The sequence below is a fragment of the Myotis davidii genome, unplaced genomic scaffold (genome assembly GCF_000327345.1).
Source record: "Myotis davidii unplaced genomic scaffold, ASM32734v1 scaffold1041, whole genome shotgun sequence".
NCBI lineage: Eukaryota > Metazoa > Chordata > Mammalia > Chiroptera > Vespertilionidae > Myotis > Myotis davidii.
In genome coordinates, this window is record NW_006291018.1 from 6424 (window position 1) to 22483 (window position 16060).

Consider the following 16060-nt stretch of genomic DNA (forward strand, 5'->3'; position numbering starts at 1 on the left):
TATAACCTTTGTTTTTCTTGAAAATGGTACTCTTTTAGATCAGGCTGAAAAAAAATAGTGCCATGGTCATCTTAATGTGTTTTCTTATCTTAATTTGAATATGGAATCTAAAATCTGTAATAAGAAATGAAACCCCGCTGCCGAATCCGCCTCTGGTGTGGAGAGATTCAAAGGTGGCAGGAAAGGGCAGAGCTATAAGCTCTCCCACAATGAGATTACTTAATGTTTTGTTTAAAAATTACCAGAGAACATCTTATGACAACCAAACTTTGGCTAAGATAACCTTGGTTGCTAGCCATAACTTTAGAATGGGAAATAGGAAAAAATTTAAAATGTCTTCTATTTAGCATGACTTTGGGAAAAATTCGCCATCTGAGTCATTTGCTGAAACTTCCCTCAAAGCAGGATGTGGGGAAAGGAAAGAGGGAACACGTGGCAATCCAGTGTGGATGCCCCCTCCCCAAGTATTCTAAAATTAAAGTACTTTTTGTAATTGAAAAGTTTTACAAATTTATAAATGCATCCGGGATTTCTGTGCACATGTAAAGGGGAAAGGCCAGTTTAAAAACGAGTGCGCATAGTTTTGAGCTGAACTTGACTTTTTGCTGTGTACAGAATAAAATCCCGAGACTGTTTAGGGCTTAAATATGGCAAACCTTAATTTTTTAAGCTGAACTGAAAATTTTTAATACAAAAACCAGTTTAAATTTAATTGATATTCTTTAAAATAATTATAAAAGGTATAAACAGCTAATGAAATTTCTGTTTGTCTGCAATATAATGTTGGCTATCTATCTTTTAGGGATTTTGGTTTGCTCTTCCCTTGTTTATTGTGAGAATAAGGAAATCATCTTTTCTGTCAGAGAACAATTTAGACAGCCACAATGTTGGGCTGCCTGACTTGGCAGCCTCCATGTTGGCCGCATGGCCTGCCGCTCCCCTGGGGACCACCATCTTGGAACAGCAAAGACCCCTCCCTCTGACTTAGCCAATCAATAAAGGAGTGTCTGCTTACTGAGGCAGGATGGGATTTCAGGGCTATTATTTTAAATTTAATAAAAAGGAGAAATTTCAATATTTTGAAATATCTTGCACTAATATTTACAGGATAATCTAATGATTTGCTCGTGGAGTTTTACTACGAAAATGCAAATGGGGCAGAAAGTGTGCTTGCCTCGTGGATTTATTTAATACTATTTTAAAGATATTTTTAATGCTTAATAAAGTAGCAATCGCGGTCTTAATATAATTTCAGTGGTATGATAGACCAATCTTTTAAGCAGTTGGCTTTATAAGGGCTGACAATAGAGCTCGTATTTCTTAAAAGGTTTGTAGGTAGAGACAGTTTTAAAAGATACCTTAAATTCTCAGTAGAACCACAGTTATGCATATATCATAAACAAATTAAGAGTAATTGATTCCATGGTCAAGACTAGATCCTATTATGTTGAGAACTGTTTTTAAGTGTTGAAAATGTTTTAATTAGATATGTATTTGAAAATTTTTCCCAAGTGCAATATTTCAAAATATCATATGCTTGGTTGCATAAGGAATTTCTGCCAAATACCCAAGGACTCTAGATAATGTGTTTACCCAAAACTGTAATTTGGATAGCATGCTATCTCTGCTTCTGTAAATTGCTTTTTTTTGCTAACTAGGTTCCTTTTTCCAAACCTTGAGACAGCCAGTTTAAAATTAGGTTGTCATGACCTAGAGCAAAGAATATTCTTATGTGGTATTATTCTACAAGTTTCATTAATAATTTTTGATGCTTTACAACAGTATATTGTGTATTTATCCCAAACAAACTTACAAATTAATTCTTTGACATGAAGGGATTTATTCCCTCCTGGGAAGGCACTTAAGCATTCTGTATTGACCTCTCGACTTTTTTTTGCCAAGAGAAATCCAATTGCCTACAGCTGTTACCTACGCTCTCTGTTCAAGCTGGTATCATGAAAAGCTGGTACCATGGATCTTGCCTAATGGCGTAAGCTGGGCCCTCTGTGGAGAAAGAAACCTGGGTTCCCTATGATCAATGCCGGGGCCCCGCCAGCAGGCGAGGGGATCCAAAGGCAGTTGCTGGGCATGGAGGCCAGAGGGACATAGGTTAACAAGGAGACAGAAATGAACCTCTCATCACCCTACTTGGCCCAGAGATGGTTGGTAGTCAAAGACGGGTAAGACCCCACAGGGTGGGGCAACCTAAGACAGGCACAGCCGGGGGCCAGTAGGAGAAAACTTGGGGTTCAACAGAGGTTGGGCACAGATCCTCACCTGTCCAATTGTGCAGGGGCTTGAACACTCGCCCCTTCTGAGGAAGGTCTCCTGTCCCCATGGCTGCTTCTTGCTTCCCATGCCCAGCCCAGATCGGGAACCAAATAACAAAAGAGACTTGGTCCAGCTGAAAATGGTACCCAGAAAAACGAAGGCTTAGTATAACAAACCCTATGTCTAAATCTAGCCTAACAACAGGAATGCTTGGGCCTCCTCAAGGACAGAAAGTGATCCTTTCTATTAATATTTACAGTGTAAATTTAGATTATTGTTAGAATATTAAATTTGACAGTAAAATAGTTGTCAAGTTTTCAAATTAATTAAATTTGGCTAACTTGAAATAAGTAATTATTCAAATAGTATTAACCAAAATTTTCATTTCATGGTAAAAATTGCTTAACATGCAATGAACCTAAAGCAGTCATATTTTTGTGCAGAAAAAATAAAAATTTAAAATTATCTAGACTGCTTTATAAATTTTCCCCAAATCCTCCTAATAAAATTAAAAAAGGGGGGGGATAGTGGAAGAATACCATGTAAGGAAAAATATCCTGTAACTAAATTACATCTAGAAAAAATTTTTTTCTTCATTTGTAATGCTAACAGCAAGACACCCATTAAAAACATATGTGCTGTCAAAATAAGCCAAAGGAAAATCATTTGGGCAAATATAAAAAGGATTCCCCAAGGAAAAATTTCTTTATTAACCTTTGGTCGAGAATATGTTTGTATACTTTCAGAAAACAACTCCAAGACCATGTGGATTCTTGCAACAAGGGATCCAGGAGAGAAACTGAACAGATTGCTCCAGACATGAAGACAAGAGGAAAAACAATCCAGAGATGGAGGATGCTGACGACGCTTTTCCATGCTAGCAGTCAGCAGCTGTGAGTCGCTGCAGGGTGCCCAGGACCAAACCAGAGAGGACCGGACCTGCATTTGTCCATCATCCAGAACCAGCATTTCATTGCTGGCATGTACACATGAACTGTCAGACATTGAAACTCGGACTCAGAATTGTTGGACATTGATTTTGGGACTTAAACAGTTTTTGTTTTTATATGCTTATTTCTGTTTTTTTTAAGGAAAAAATAAGGGGGAGATATGGGAAACAGTTTATTGTCTTCACTATCTGATAAGTATAGACAGAGAACACCCCGAAGGCTGGGTACATTTGAAACCCTAGCAAAGGTTGGAGCTTGGTGCCACCTCTGTTTGTCCAGACAGTGGTAGCTGGAACTACTCCCCCATTTATTATTATGTAAATCCTTGCTGATGGACTAGTCTGCCTGTTGCAGGGGGTGACCTGCCTAAGGGCTATGCTATGGGTGCATCCCAGATCAATAAAAGCTTGGTGAGGCCTGAGCACAGGAGGAAGTCCTTCCCCTTGAGTTGGACTTACTCGCCTGGTCCCCCAATATTGCAAAATTATCTCTTGTCTTTACATATTCATCTGTGTGCGGCTCTGCTTCCAGTTCCTGAACCCTGACCCACACAGGAAGTGGGAAGGAAACACACAACAAACATCACTGATAACACTAGACTGAGAAAACAGGTCAATCTCCTTCCGTCATCATTCCCACATATGAATGATTCAAAGTTGTGCACATACATGATCACTGTTTTCATGTCTTGACTTTTCTCCATTTAAAACCAAGACTATTTCAGATGTTACTAGTTAGGGGTTGTATACATGTGCTTTCATAAAGGAAAAGTTTGCACAGGAAGCTTTAGACACAATCACAAAATTTCCAACATCAAGAATCAAGAATGTCCCTCCTGCCTGTGCTTGGGATGTAGTTTAGTGGACACAAGTAACAACATATATTAGGATATAAGATATTGACAAAGGTTGTTCTTTATTTTCTATTTTTTGCAAGAAGGTAGAAATTATTTTAAATAAATTATGATATAAAAATTTAGAAAATGTGGCCTGGCAGCATGGCTCACTTGTTTAATGTTGACCTATGAACCAGGAGGTCACAGTTCCATTCCTGGTCAGGGCACAAGTCTAAGTCTCCAGTGTGGGTCATGCAAGTGGCAACCGATCAATGATTCACTCTCATAATTGATGTTTTTATCTCTCCTCCGTCTTCCTTTCTCTCTGAAATCAGTAAAAATATATCTTAAAAAATACAGAAATTGTGGATATACTAGAGTGTTGAGATTCAGAAACTATCTGAACAAATGCTAATCACTTTTAAATATATTGTAAATATGCATGAAAAGTTAAAGTGTAACCTACTCATCTAGTCCACCATATCTTCTTATGCTCAGAAAGTGAAGGCCATTCTTTGACCTAATTCCAGTGTGCTTCATGACCCAGGTGATCCCTTGTCCCTGACTTAGATGCTGAGTTTGTTCAAGAGAAGAGGTGCTCTGAAACAGGTCCCAGAATGACCTCCCTGCATGAGAGGATGTGACCACCAGGGGGCGCTCAAAGTCCCTAAACACAAGCACCATCCCAGCAGGAGGTGCCCTTGGAGGTTTGGGCTGGTTTCCTGTGTGGTGTCCTCTTCATGTCAGTTTCCCTCAGGTAACCTCTGGATTCCTGATTCTTAGTCTCTGAGTTAGAAAAGTCTGTTGTAAACAGAGACAACTTTACTGTGTAAACAAATGGTAGAGAGTGTCATTCAGACACACTTGTGCTAAAATGACTATTAATCATCAAATTTTTTGACCCACATAACCTAAATCTAACCTCTCTGAATTCCTCATTCTGTGCTTGCCTCTGAAATCTCGGAGTTAGCAAACTGTTGTAAAGAGACACAACCTTCTCACATGGACAAAAGGCAGAGATTCTCTATCAGACACACTTGTGCCAAGTACCAATCAATGATCAAATCTTCAGCCCCAAGTCACCTAAACTCAACCAGAGGCTCTGCAGACTGAACAGTTCAGATCAGCTCCACAAAGCTCACGGTCTCACCCAGCCAGCAGCAGGGCAGAAATGTGCTGGAGAGTGGGCACTAGAGTCATGTGACCCCAAAGCTAGAGAAGAAGGACCATGCATGTGACAGTAATCCAGTTATCATCATGCTAATAGCCCCAAGATTAGGGTGACAGCAGGCAGAGGCATAGGGACCCACAGAAGCTTGGTACAGATGACCAGGCTGACGACAAACACTCACCCAAAGGGACATGGAATGTTTATTATGCACAGAGTTGAAATCTCTGGGAAGCACAGGATAGGCCCTTAAGGAAGTGAGACCTTATTTGATGGAGTGAGGAATGGAGACGGGCTTGGTCTTTTGTTTTTTTTTGTTGTGGTAGGGGTGGGAAGGAATTATCTTTCCAGAAGCTTGTGTGTTGTAAACCTCACAATGACATCCGAGGACAAATCCATGATTCCTTATCAGATTTCTCATGTGTGGCAGATGGAGAAGAAGCAAAAATAAGCCCTCAGTTCTCAGCAGTCAAACAATAAAATGGAGTATGGAAACCTCTTTTACTTAACAACCATACAAAAGGAGCAATAATTGAGATAAAGTATCATTAAGTGCGTTCAAAAACCAGGTGTTCAGAAAATGAGAAGAATAATTATAAGTAAGTAAAAGAGGATGAGGATGATGAAAGTGATGATAAAAGTGATGATGATGGTGGTGGTGGTGGTGGCGATGATAGAATGGACACTGGTTTTGGTCTGATGTCTTGGTGGGAATATGTACTTTATTCAAGGTCATTGGTTTTTAGAAGGCCTTGTGTCAACTTACAGTTGGGCCATTGGGGTTTATATTTCTGAATAACATCCAAAGAGAAGATGCCTATTTACTTTTCCTATAAAAAGTTATTTTTTGGACAAACCCCATGTCTATGGAAAATGAGAAGAATGATTATAACTAAGGAAATGGTAACGATTGTGATGATGGTGATGATGATGATGATGATGATGATCACTATGATTGGCTGAGACACGGATCATTGTCTAATGCAGTGATGGCGAACCTTTTGAGCTTGGCGTGTCAGCATTTTGAAAAACCCTAACTTAACTCTGGTGCCATGTCACACATAGAAATTTTTTGATATTTGCAACCATAGTAAAACAAAGACGTATTTTTTTATATTTATTAGGGTCCAGTCTTCCCTGTCACTGTTGAGAGAGTTTATAAATAGGATCCCAATGAATTATGCAGCTTCATTAATCCTTGTTGAGACTAGATCAGCAATGACCTCAAAGGTGTCCAAGTGCAAATCTCCTGGACTTAGGAAGAGTTACCTTCTAGAACAGAGACACTGTGAGAATGTGCATGTAGGAAACAGGGATTCCCTTTTGCCACCAGTTTGCAATGCCTGTTCCTCATTTCTCTAGATACCTGCCTGGATGAATTTTAACATTTTTATTTCTAACAAACTCCTATTCATAATTATTCAGGTATTTTCTATGATGATACAAGCTCTACCTATCATTCCCTATATTTCCTTCTGGGCCTTCACTGGAGGAGGCTTTGAACCCATAGGCCCAGTAACTCTCTGTCCATGAACATCAGGTGTATTTCTGTCATGTGACTCAACACAAGTCCAGCTTCCTCCCCTCACTGAGTTCCACAGTCACATCCAGATTTATGGGTAGTTTCCCAGCAGCGCTCCCCTCTGGTACCAGAACCTGCTCCAGTCCCTGTGGCTGCTGTAGCCAATCCACATGGACAGTGGAGGCTCAGCATTTTGGGAGAGTTCTTTATAAAATCACACAAAACAGGACCCATCAAAAATACTAAATTAGCCTTGGTTAAAATTAAGGACATTCATCCCATCAAATATTCCATTACGCAAATGAAAATACAAACATAAACATAAAGAATCTATTTCCATTATGACAGGTGTGAGATGGTACCTCTTCGATGTTTTGAATTGCATCTCTCTGATGATTAGTGACTTTGAGCATTTTTCATATGTCTCTTAGCCTTCAGTATGTCCACTTTCGAGAAAGTGTTTATTTAGGTCAGTGGTTCCCAAACTTATTTGGCCTACTGCCCCCTTTCCAGAAAAAATATTACTCAGCACCCCCTGGAAATTAATTTTTTAAAAATTTTAATAGCAATTAAACAGAAAGATATATGTATTAATGTTTCTACCTTTTCGTAAAATATAGTAAAGAAGGGTGTAAATTAGAAACATTGAAGTTTGAAATTATGAAACTATTTATTGAACTCAGAATAGAAAGGGGATACAAAAAAAGTTAAAGCAAATGCATCACCGCCCCCCTGGATCGCTGCAGCGCCCACCAGGGGGCGGTAGCGCCCACTTTGGGAATCACTGATTTAAGTCCTTTGTTCTTTTTTTTAAAACTGGATTGTTTATCGCCGAAACTGGTTTGACTCAGTGGATAGAGCATCGGCTTGCGGACCGAGAGGTCCCAGGTTCAATCCCGGTCAAGGGCATGTACCTTGGTTGCGGGCACATCCCCAGTAGGAGGTGTACAGGAGGCAGCTGGCCGATGTTTCTAACTCTCTATCCCTCTCCCTTCCTCTCTGTAAAAAATCAATAAAATATATTTAAAAAAAATAAACTGGATTGTTTATCTGCCTTTTGTTAAGTTGTATGAGTTCCCTATACATTTTGGAGATTAAACCCTTATCAGATGTCACGTTGGCAAATCATACATCTGATGGAAAAATTAACAAATTACATATTAAGGTCATATTACATTATGTAGGAGAGCCCAGCACACTCTGACCATAAGAGCCTCCCAGGGGAAGGGTATATAGGGAGTCTGGGAATGAGTGATTCCTCTCAGGGTTGAAGTGTCCTTTCCTGTGAGAAATTCTATGGTAAGAATTCTCTTCGCTCACCTCCCTCTGAACCCAGACATCACTGCTAACACTAGACTGAGAAAATAGGTCAATCTGCTTCCATCATCATTTCAACATATGAATGATTCTGAGTTGTACACCTGCATGATCACTGCTTTAATTTCTTGTATTTTCTTCCTTTAAAACTATGATTATTTCTGATGTAAATAGTTTGGGGTCTCTGCAAAAGGCCACACCTTTCATACATAAAGGAGGAGTTTGGACAGGAAGCTGTATACAAAGTCACAAAATTTCCAATATCAAGAATCAAGAATGTCCCACTTGCCTGTATTTGGGAGGCAGTTTCACAGATCAAAATAACATCATAAATTAATATAAAATATATTGATAATAGCTGTTCAACACTTTTAATATTTTTCAAGGGTGGTAGAAATTAGATTGAAATTATGATACAAAAATTTGAAAATTATGGATATGTTTAGAGTGTTGAGATTCAGACATTTTTGGAACAAATTCTAATTCCATTTAATTCAATTTTAAATATGCATGAAAAGTTAAAAGTGAAACCTACTCCTCTATTCCACCATTTCTTCTTATGCTCAGAAAGTTTAGAAAATTTGTTGACCTAATTCCAATGTGTGTCATGACCAAGTGGTCCCCTGTCTATGACTTACATGCTGAGTGAGGTCAAGGAAGAAGATGCCCACAGAGGGGCTTCAGAATGACAAGGGCAGCCTAACCTCAGGCCCCACACTTACAGGAAAAGTTGTCCCACATGCAACTTTCTCTTCAAGCTCCAGGGTAAATACTCTCCTGGGCTGTGCAGGCTCAAGCTGTCTCCTCACACAGGGCTTGGTTCTCTGGGAAGAGAGCTGTGGTCTAGAAGATGAGACTGCTGGGTCTTCTCCTGTGCCTGGTGACAACCTCCCTGTCTCAAGAGTCAGGCAGAGGTCATGGGATGGCTGTGACTGCATATGACTGACAGGGACTGATGCTCCTTGTCCCCAGGTGTCCTTTTCAGGTGCAGCTGAAGAGATCAAACCCAGGACTGGTGAAGCCCTCGCAGACACTCTCCCTCACCTGCACTGTCTCTGGTTACTCCATCACCAGTTGTTCCTGCTGGAGCTGGATCTGCTAGTCCCAAGGTAAGGGGCTGGAGTGAATGGGGTGCATATGTTATGATGGAGGCACTTACTACAGCCCCTCCATGAAAAGTCAAACCCCCACCTCGAGTGACATGTCCAAGAACCAGTTCTCCTTGCATCTGAGCTCCATGACCACTGAGGACACAGTCATGTATTACTGTACTAGAGACACAGTGAAGGGAAGTCATTGTGAGCCCAGACACAAACCTCCCTATGATATTATGTGTGGTTATTTCAGAAAAAAAAGGAGGCAAGTTGAACTGGGTAAACAATGAGGAAATCACAACACTATAAATGGACAATCCTGGAGGTGTGTCTGCTCAGACTTGGTGAATTCCCATCCATGGTAACTCATCTCCTGAGCCGGGGGTAGCTTTTCCCATGTTGCACATTAGTTCATCTAGTGAATGGGGCTTCAGGTTCAAGGGGACACATATCATGTATGGACACAGTGATGACACTGCCAAGGGCCACAGGCAGACTTGAGTAGGAATTTGAGAGGGAACAGAGGGTGCTTCTGAAATGAGCTTCTGATGAAGCAGGAAAGCCCAACATGCCCTTCTGCTCCCTGGTTAGAACCATGACACGTGTCCTCATGGGCACAGACCATGATGGTGAATACAAGGCAGAACTGCCAAGACTGAAAAGGTTTCTATAAAATTAGATCCATCAGCTCCAGGAATGGGAGGTTATCTGAATGATTTATTAATTCTGTAATCAATGGACAGAGAAAGATACTACTCTTCAGGCCAAAAATGATTTTATTTATATCTGTTATTTCAAATCATTGATTTGCAACACAATTTTCCATAATCAAATGTCCAAAACTTAAACATAATTCCTCCCTGATCTTTACCAACAAGTTCACCTAAACACAGCTGATCATGATTATTTTCTTCTATATCCCAATGTATGAAACTGAATCTACAACAGAGTCTAGAGAATAAACACCCCAATGGAGGCAGTGCAGCTGCTATATGTCCAGCACCAGCTCCCCTGAAGGAATAGGACCCGGGAGCTATGTCTGTGTCTCTATAGTTCATGTTTCTGGTTCCCAGGGACCCACACAGACACTCCTTTCTCCCCCAACCTTTGGTCCACTGGGTCTAGGCTCACATCTGGTCTTATTTTATCCTCTGATCACTTTGTAGGGGAAATGATGTCAGAAGAAGCTTCCCATCTCATGAACATGATCCTCCTGCACTTTTACTTCTTTCTTGGGTTGTGAGGTTTGATTTCTCTGGGTTGTCATTACTGGTTACTGTCAAAGGCATCTCTCATTTACACAATTGTATCTTTCTTTTTTATGAAAATGTTCTTTCCTAAGTCCTTATACAGGTCTCCTGGATCATTTCGGTCCAGTGGGGAGGGCCCAGACCCAGATATTGGAAGTAATAGTTAACAGTATTGTTGAACATGTCACACTCTGGGATCATGTCCTATGTCAGCGTCCAAACTCAGAGCTCCCTATATAGCAAGGGGTTATGCAAATAGGGCCCCCTCTGCTCATAAAAAACCAGCCCAACCCTGACCCTGCAGCTCTGGGACAGGACCCCAGTCTCAGGATCCCCAGGTGTTCCCATTCCCTATTCAGGACTGAGCACAGACCACTCACCATGGGGTTTGGCCTCAGCTGTGTTTTCCTTGTGGCTCTTTTAAGAGGTAGTTTATGGAGAACAAGAAACACTGAGTATGTGAGTGAATATGAGTGAGAGAAGCAGTGGACATGTCAGAGGTTCCTAACCAGGTCATCTCTGTATTTGCAGGTGTCCAGTGTGAGGTGCAGCTGGTGGAGTCTGGGGGAGGCTTGGTGCCGCCTGGGGGGTCTCTGAGACTCTCCTGTGCAGCCTCTGGATTCACATTTAGTAGCTACAGGATGAACTGGGTCCGCCAGGCTCCAGGGAAGGGGCTGGAGTGGGTTTCATACATTAATGAGGATGGAAGTAGCACATACTATGCCAACTCTGTGAAGGGCCGATTCACCATCTCCAGAGACAACGACAAGAACACGCTGTATCTGCAAATGAACAGCCTGAGATCCCAGGACACCGCTGCGTATTACTGTTTGAGAGACACACAGTGAAGGGAAGTCAGTGTGAGCCCAGACACAAACCTCTCTGCAGGAGAGGTTATGACCACCAGGGGGCGCTCAGGCCCCTGAACACAAGCACCATACCAGCAGCAGGTTTAGTTGGAAGTTAGGGCTGGTTTCCTGTGTGGTTTCCTCTTCATGTCAGTTTCCCTCAGAGAACCTCTGGATTCCTGATTCTGCACTTATCTCTGACGTCTCTGAGTTAGAAAAGTCTGTTGTAAACAGATAACTTTCTCACATGAACATATGGCAGAGAATCTCTTTCAGACACACTTGTGCTAAAATGACTAGTAATCACCAAATCTTGTGAACCTTGACACCTAAATCTAACAAGAGGCTCTGCTGACAAAACAGTGCAGCTCACCTGAATGCTGGACAGTGCACACAAGTATGTGAACCCAAAGCTAAAGAAGAAAGACCCCCAGTGGTGACACTCATTCTCTTGTCATCATGGTCATAGCACCAAGAATAGTTGACACCATGCAGAGTTAGAGCAAACCACAATAGTGTGGTGCAGATATTCAGGTTGATGACAAGTACACATATAAAGTTGACATGGGTGTTTATTCTGCACATAGTTGAAATCTTTGAGAAGCACAGAAAAGACCCTTCAGCAAGTCAGACATGCTTTGATGGAGCCAGGAAAGGAGACTGGCTCAGGGCTTTTATTTTGGCAAGATGGTTGGGAGAGGTGGAAATTCTGCTTATAAGGACTGATTTGGTTTTAATCTCACGATGACATAAAAACTATGACTTATTATCCAATTTCCCATGTGAGAGACAGATGGAGAAGAGGCAGCAATGAACCATCAGTTGTCAGAAGTTGAACAAGAAGGAAAATAGAGTATGGCTACCAATTTTCTTACAACCATAAAAAAAATCCAAAAAATTGAGGTAAAGGATCCTTATGTGCATACAAATGCCATGACTACAGAAAATGAGAAGAATAAGTAAGCAAATGATGATGGTGGTGGTGGTGGTGATGGTAATGATAGAATTATAAATAGTGTCTTGGTGGGAATAGGTCCTTTCACTTTTTGTGAAGGCCTAGTGTCAACATATAGTTGGGTCTATGGAAATTCAATCTCCCAATGGTATCTGAAGAGTAGAACTTTCTTTTGCAATAAAAAGTCATTGTGTGTGGATATCCACCATGTTTACAGGAAATAAAAAGAAAAATTAAAGTTAGCAAATGGAAATGATCATGACCAGGATGGACTGATACATGGGCCCTCGTCTAATGAAATGATGACTCCTCATACAGACACATCATCACCATAGCTCCTTCAGTGAGGAGTGTCCACCATTCCCTGTGAGTGTTGACAGATTTTATAATGGAAGCCCCAGTGAATTATGAAGCTTCAAAAATCCATGCTGAGACTAGAGTTGTAATGACCCCAAAGGTGTCCAAGTTCTAATTCCCTGGACCTGGGAAGGTGTTACCTTCTAGAACAGAGACACTATGAGAATGTGCATGTAGATTATAAGGAATCCCCTTCTTAACAGTTTACAATGACATGTTCTTTATTTCTCTTGATCCCTACCTGGATGAATTGTAATGTTTTTTTCTTTCTAACAAACTCCTATTCATAGTTACTCAAGTATTTTCTATGATGATATAAATTCTCCCTATCATTCCCTATATTCCCTTCTGGGCCTTCACTGGAGGAGGCTTTAAGCCCATATGTATAATAAGAGTCTTTTTTATGAAAATCAAAACCAGTCCAGCTAGCAGCTTCTACTTTAACTCATATAAAGTTAACAATATATGAGGAAATTTAACAGCACATTGTAAAGCTCATTTACCATGATGAAGTGGGATATCATCTTAGAATACAAGGATGGATCAAGGTATGTAAACCAATAATTGCGATATACCTCATCCTTAGAATGAAGACCAAAAAATATTTCATATAAATAGAAATAAAAAAGGAAAAATTTAAAATTCAAAAACCTTTCATGACTAAATTGTAAAAAAATTAGTTATACAAGGTATGTGTCTCAAAATAGCAAAGGCCACATTTGAGAAACCAACAAGTATCATAATACTCAACGGAGAAAATTGAACATTATTCTTCTAATATCAGGACCAACACAGGAATACTTTTATTCTAAAAAACCACAAATGCTTGTCTGAAAAATTAAGCAAGAAAAAAAAAATAGAAACTATCAATATGAGATAAAACAAGTTAAAATGCCCCTTCCTATCAGTATACAGATGATACAATCTTACTTATAGAAAACCTTAAAAATTGCACCAGAAAACTGAGAGAACTAGAAAGTGAACTTAGGAAAGACATAGTGAACAAAACCTACACACAAATGTCTTGTGCCTTTGCAGAAGCTCAAGTAAGTGTCTTCATGGCTCTAGGAAATATGTGGGCTATTTCAGAGGAAAGTGAGGAAAGAAAACTTGAACTAGCTAAAAAGTAAGGAGATCATAACCTAATGAAACAAGAACCCTAGACGTGTGTGTCCTTGGTCTTGGTTAATCCCCCATCATGTTCTCAGGTAGCTCCCCCCCACAATGTGGCATAGAGTCAGGTGCAGGTTACAGTTAACCCCCATCATGTGGGAACATGGTGACAGTGGTCCTAAGATCACATGCAGACATCGATTTCCAATAACAAGACTTTCATAACCTCAATTTAATTTCTCCTAAATCATTACCCACATCTTCCACTAAACACACCTGGTCATGATAGAGATTCTTCTATATCCCAATGAAACTGAATCTGAAACTGAATCTACAACAGACACTAGAGCAGTGGTTCTCAACCTTCCTAATGCCGCGACCCTTTAATACAGTTCCACATGTTGTGGTGACCCCCAATCTTAAAATTATTTTCGTTGCTACTTCATAACTGTAATTTTGCTACTGTTATGAATTATAATGTAAATATCTGATATGCAGGATGTATTTTCATTGTTACAAATTGAACATAATTTCACAGGCGACCCCTGTGAAAGGGTCATTTGACCCCCAATGGGGTCGCAACCCTAGGTTGAGAACCGCTGCTGTAGGCAGAGGTGGTCTCTGGAGGCTTTGAGTTTGTGCCTGATCTAATTACTCAAAAACAGCCTTTGACACTGTTCTGCACTAGAGATTGAGAGGTGTAGAGATCTACCTAATACATAGTCACAAACTCAAACAGATAGTCAAACTGAGGAGACAAAGAAACAACTTCCAAATGAAAGGACCAGAGAATTCTCCAGAAGAGATAAATGAAGCAGAGCAATATTAGAATAGCAGTGTGCCAGACAGGCAGACAGGGAGAAGGTGTTTGAAGAAATAATGGCAGAAAACTTCCCTAACCTGGTAAAGGAAAAAAGTCACACAAGTTCAGGAGGCACAGAGAACCTCAAACAGGGACCCAAATAGGCTCATGCCAAGACACATCATAATTACAATGCCAAAAAATTAAAGACTAAGAGAGAATCTTAAAGGCAGCAAGAGAAAAGAACAACCAGCAACAATCATAATGTCACATGGTCTGACATGTAAATAATTGGTGTGAACAACAAGCTGACCAAAATCTTTGGAAGGAAAAGCTGGGGAATGACAAGTCCATAAGGGGTTTGGGAAAGCTCCAGCATATTCCTGGAAACCTAAAAGGCTACACACACTCGCAGAGTTGTGTGCATGCTCTGCAAAGAACAAGTTGACTGAGAATTTCTTGTCTCTAGCTGACCTGAGGCTCTGTATAAGCAGGAGTGAAAGCTCAGGTAAAGTGGTAAACAGCCTGCCAGAGCATTGGAGGCATGTCTTAAAGCACACATAGCCCCAGCAGAGGTTGGGAACTGTATTGGTTCAAAGTGTGGGTGGGAAAGGGAGTTCTATAGAAAGTAACTACACAGGGTGATCTAATCACAAATTCCCAACTGGGCAGGTCTAGGTGGGCAATCATTCCCCAGGCCTATATCTGTAGGGAACTATTTGTCTTTGCCTTAAGCAAGCCCGGTTCTTTGTTCTCGTGCATGTAGGTTAACACACCTTTGAAATGCCAGAGTAATCCTCTTTCTTTCAGACTCCTTGGAAGGAACCAATCTTAAGAAAGCACATAACCTTATAATCCAATCCCTGTCTTGTTTTCTCCCACCTTCATGTAATCTTTTTTATATTCCCTTCTTAATGTCAAATGTATAACAGAAACTGCAGAGCTGCATAGTCAGCAGTGGTGGTGGTGGCAGCACCAGTGGCCCAGCTAGGAAGATGGCATGCTCAGTCAAGGTCAGACATAGGCTAGGAGGCAAGGGCACTGTTGTGTGGTGGTGGTGGTGGGGCTGGGGACTGGTAGTGGTGGTGGCGAGGAGGTAGAAGTTAGCAGATGTGCTCAGAGTCCTGTGACAGTACAACATCCAAAAGGAGGAGATCTTGGTGAAGGGGGACAAAGTCATCTTGGAAGCAAGTTCTCCAGGCCCAAGAGGTGAAGACCAACTACATGGTGTGGGGGACTGGAAAGGAAGGCCAATCCAGGGAGTACCACACGTTGGATTGTATCTTATTTCTACTTAATAATGCACACCTTTCTCATCCTGTTTATGCCTGACACGCAGCCACTGAAAATATTCCTGTGATTAGAAGGCCTGACCAAAAAGAGGTACCGTATTTGCTGGCGTATAAGACAATTTTTTGGCCCTGAAAAATATGCCTCCAAGTGGGGGATCGTCTTATACGCCAGGTACACTTCAGATAGACTGCCCATAGTGCTTGCCCCGTGCCATAGTGGCCTCCCGATGCCTGCCCACTTCATTCCACATACCGTTCAGGCATCAGCAGCGCTGCTGGGTGTATG

At 41.0% G+C, this 16060-nt stretch overlaps 1 pseudogene; it reads left to right on the forward strand.

The window, feature by feature from the left end:
• Nucleotides 1-16060, forward strand: part of LOC102769317 — a 20969-nt pseudogene that overhangs the window by 343 nt on the left and 4566 nt on the right.